Raw genomic sequence first — 5,040 nt, forward strand, 5'->3', positions numbered from 1 at the left:
TGCTTCCTTTACTCCGACTTCCTGATGACAAAGATCCGAGATGTGATGGCACCGAGAATACAAATATTCTATGAACCTGCTCTCCGATAATGTCCATCGTCAGGGGGGAAAAAAGCAATAACCAACTTCGATCGTCAACGCAATAACGAAACCAAAGCTTAAAACACAATTACTGTATTACTGATAACTGTATTGTAATGTAATTGCTTACTTGTAAAGCAAGACACATGTTGTAAAAAAAAAAAAAACGCGTTATGTACGCTCCGCCGCCGCTATGTACGCCTCGCTATGTACGCTTCCGGACATTTCCGGACTGCATTTACCTATCCACAATAGCGGATAGGTAAATGCAGTGTCGTGTTTGAGTCGAAGAACATGCCAAATCATATTATATTTAATGATACATTTGTATAAAATGGCTGAAAGTGAAACCGGAAAATTCGGAAAATTCTTATTTATGAAAGACACAGTTATAGGTACCCACACCGGTAAAGATGAGAAAACGTACGTAACCTCGGAAGCGTGTCGAGATCACAACGTACTGGAACAAGTGTGGAGATCACAAACGTACTGCAACAAGTCTGGAAATCACAAACGTACTGGAACAGAACAAGCAAATCGAGAGCCTTAAATAGACATGACCTCCAAGACGTCACGTGACGTGTAAACGTCGGCGTCGGCGTGGAAAATTACAGAACCGCGTCATCAACGTGGATTTTGGATGATGCAACCTGTTGCAATATATTTTTTCGCGCCAAGAACGAATAAACGGTTTTTTTTTTTCAGTTGAGATTTTATTCGAATTCGAATTGTATTCGTTGGATACTGTTGGAAACAATAATTATTTCAACTGTTGGAAATATTTTTCTGGTTAACCAACGACGGTCGATTTAATCTCGATCTTCCCCTAGGAAACCACGCCCACTTTTCCAACAGCATTACGGTATATACCGCGACCCATCGCTCCTGAACTTCTCTTTGGCGTTTGTCTGCTGATCGACGTTAATATTCGAGCTGTTTCATTCTGCCTGTGGTGATTTTCCATCAAAAGTAGATCGTGGCCTGCAGCAAGGATCGTCTGCTGAAACGTAAATATTGTGATTGTATGATAACGTGGTAATGGCGGATCGAGCTTTACTCGTCATCGGCTCGAGATGATTATTTAATGCTGTGATCATAACCATGTAAACGAAGGCTCATTATACCCTCATAGTCATAAGAAAGAAGAGGAAACTGTTGTGTTTTAATGCTGAGTGTGTGTGTGTGTGGGGGGGAATGGATGTGTGTGTGTGTGGGGGGGAATGGATGTGTGTGTATGTGTGTGGGGGGGAATGGATGTGTGTGTATGTGTGTGTGGGGGGGGGGGCGGTTGTGGTGTGCGTATGGAAGGGGGGGCGAATGTGTGTGTGTGTGTGTGTGGAGGGGGGGGGGTGTGGGGGATGGATGTGTGTGTGTGTGTGTGTGTGTGTGTGTGTGTGTGTGGGGGGGGGGGGGGGGGGAGGTTGTGGTGTGCTTATGGAGGTGGGGGGTGTGGGTGGGGGGGGGGGGGATATTACCCCACCAAAAACACGTGTGCCTTTGCTTTTCCCTGTGCCTGCCTTTACGCCCTACGGTGGAACCTCCGGGCTGTAAAGGCAGGAGCGTGGCTTCGGACGGAGACCCAAAAGTGGAAAAGTCTTCTTTTTTTTTTTTTCGAAGGGTTTTCCATGATATGATATTTCGCTCACGAGGTTCAGACGTACATGGTGGCGGCCATCTTTGATTTTGACGTGGCGACCCAATTTTCAATAGCGTTCTTCCTTATGCTTAGATACACCCACACACCAGATTAGAAGTTGGTACTTTGCTTATTTTTCAAGATATTCCGCTCACAAGGATGTGTGTGTGGGGGGGGGGGGGGGGGAGGGGGTTGTGTTGTGCGTATGGAGAGGGGGGGGGGATGTGTGTGTGTGTATGTGTGGAGGTGGGGGATGTGTATGTGTGGTGGGGGGAGGGGTGTGGGGGTGTTTGTGTGTGGGGAGGGTGGATATGTGTGTATGTGGGGGGGAGGTAGGGGGAATGTGTGTGTGTGTGGGGGGAGGGGTGTGTGTGTGTGGAGGTGGGGGGTGTGTGTATGTGTGGTGGGGAGAGGGGTGTGGGGGTGTTTGTGTGTGGGGAGGGTGGATATGTGTGTATGTGGGGGGGGGGATGTAGGGGGAATGTGTGTGTGTGGGGGGGAGGGGTGTGTGTATGTGTGGAGGTGGGGGGTGTGTGTATGTGTGGAGGTGGGGGGTGTGTGTATGTGTGGTGGGGGGAGGGATGTAGGGGTGTTTGTGTGTGGATGTGCATGTGTGTAGAGGTCTGTGTGTGGGTGGGGATATGTGTGCGTATGGAGGGGGTTCGGTTGTGTGTGTGTGTATGTTTGTGGGGGGTAGGGGGAATGTCTGTGTGTGGGGGTGGGGGTGTGTGTGTGGGGATGTGTGTTAGGGGTGGGGGGGATGTGTGCGTGTTTTCCCTGAGTGTGTGTATCTCTGTGAGTGTGTGTGTATTTCTGTGAGTGTGTGTCTCTGTGAGTGTGTGTGTCTCTGTGTCTATCTCTGTGTCTCTCTTTGTGTATCTATGTGTCTCTGTCTCTATGTGTGTATGTATTACTGTGTGTCTGTGTGAACGAACATGTTTATAATGTCATGTGTTGAGGTCTTCCTGAATTCCTGTTGAGGTGTTAAATCCTTACTTTTATACCCGTGCGTGGTGTTGTAAACAGGGATTCTGGACGTATCCACAATAGCGAAGGAGTCTTTTTAAAAAACATGTGTGTGTGTGTTTGTCAGTGTGTTTCTCTGTCTGTGGTTTTCTGTGTATGTGTGTGTGTTTCTCTGTATGTGTGTGTGTTTCTCTGTATGTGTGTGTGTTTCTCTGTATGTGTGTGTGTTTCTCTGTATATGTGTGTGTTTCTCTGTATATGTGTGTGTTTCTCTATATATGTGTGTGTGTTTCTCTGGATATGTGTGTGTGTTTCTCTGTATATGTGTGTGTGTTTCTCTGTATATATGTGTGTGTTTCTCTGTATATGTGTGTGTGTTTCTCTGTATATGTGTGTGTGTGTTTCTCTGTATATGTGTGTGTTTCTCTGTATATGTGTGTGTTTCTCTGTATATGTGTGTGTTTCTCTGTATATGTGTGTGTTTCTCTGTGTATGTGTGTGTGTTTCTCTGTATATGTGTGTGTGTTTCTCTGTATATGTGTGTGTTTCTCTGTATATGTGTGTGTTTCTCTATATATGTGTGTGTGTTTCTCTGTATATGTGTGTGTGTTTCTCTGTATATGTGTGTGTGTTTCTCTATATATGTGTGTGTGTTTCTCTATATATGTGTGTGTGTTTCTCTGTATATGTGTGTGTGTTTCTCTGTATATGTGTGTGTGTTTCTCTGTATATGTGTGTGTGTGTTTCTCTGTATATGTGTGTGTGTGTTTCTCTGTATATGTGTGTGTTTCTCTGTATATGTGTGTGTTTCTCTGTATATGTGTGTGTTTCTCTGTATATGTGTGTGTTTCTCTGTGTATGTATGTGTGTGTGTTTCTCTGTATATGTGTGTGTGTTTCTCTGTATATGTGTGTGTTTCTCTGTATGTGTGTGTGTGTGTTTCTCTGTATATGTGTGTGTTTCTCTGTATATGTGTGTGTGTTTCTCTGTATATGTGTGTGTGTTTCTCTGTGTATGTGTGTGTGTTTCTCTGTATATATGTGTGTGTTTCTCTGTATATGTGTGTGTGTTTGTCTGTATATGTGTGTGTTTCTCTGTATATGTGTGTGTTTCTGTGTATGTGTGTGTGTGTTTCTGTGTATGTGTGTGTGTGTTTCTGTGTATGTGTGTGTGTGTTTCTCTGTATATGTGTGTGTTTTTCTCTGTATATGTGTGTGTGTTTCTCTGTATATGTGTGTGTGTTTCTCTGTATATGTGTGTGTTTCTCTGTATATGTGTGTGTTTCTCTGTATATGTGTGTGTTTCTCTGTATGTGTGTGTGTGTGTTTCTCTGTATGTGTGTGTGTGTGTTTCTCTGTATATGTGTGTGTTTCTCTGTATATGTGTGTGTGTTTCTCTGTATATGTGTGTGTGTTTCTCTGTGTATGTGTGTGTGTTTCTCTGTATATATGTGTGTGTTTCTCTGTATATGTGTGTGTGTTTCTCTGTATATGTGTGTGTGTTTGTCTGTATATGTGTGTGTGTTTGTCTGTATATGTGTGTGTGTTTCTCTGTATATGTGTGTGTGTTTGTCTGTATATGTGTGTGTTTCTCTGTATGTGTGTGTGTGTTTCTGTGTATGTGTGTGTGTGTTTCTGTGTATGTGTGTGTGTGTTTCTCTGTATATGTGTGTGTGTTTGTCTGTATATGTGTGTGTGTTTGTCTGTATATGTGTGTGTTTCTCTGTATATGTGTGTGTGTTTCTCTGTATATGTGTGTGTGTTTCTCTGTATATGTGTGTGTTCCTCTGTGTATGTGTGTGTTTCTCTGTGTATGTGTGTGTGTTTCTCTGTATATGTGTGTGTGTTTCTCTGTATATGTGTGTGTTTCTCTGTATGTGTGTGTGTTTCTCTGTATGTGTGTGTGTTTCTCTGTATATGTGTGTGTTTCTCTGTATATGTGTGTGTGTTTCTCTGTGTATGTGTGTGTGTTTCTCTGTATATGTGTGTGTGTTTCTCTGTATATGTGTGTGTGTTTCTCTGTATATGTGTGTGTTTCTCTGTATATGTGTGTGTTTCTCTGTATATGTGTGTGTTTCTCTGTGTATGTGTGTGTGTTTCTCTGTATATGTGTGTGTGTTTCTCTGTATATGTGTGTGTTTCTCTGTATGTGTGTGTGTGTGTGTTTCTCTGTATATGTGTGTGTTTCTCTGTATATGTGTGTGTTTCTCTGTATATGTGTGTGTGTTTCTCTGTATATGTGTGTGTTTCTCTGTATATGTGTGTGTTTCTCTGTATATGTGTGTGTTTCTCTGTATATGTGTGTGTTTCTCTGTATATGTGTGTGTGTTTCTCTGTATATGTGTGTGTGTTTCTCTG

Source organism: Myxine glutinosa, chromosome 6, assembly GCF_964187855.1.
Source record: "Myxine glutinosa chromosome 6, kmMyxGlut1.1, whole genome shotgun sequence".
Classification (NCBI taxonomy): Eukaryota; Metazoa; Chordata; class Myxini; order Myxiniformes; family Myxinidae; genus Myxine; species Myxine glutinosa.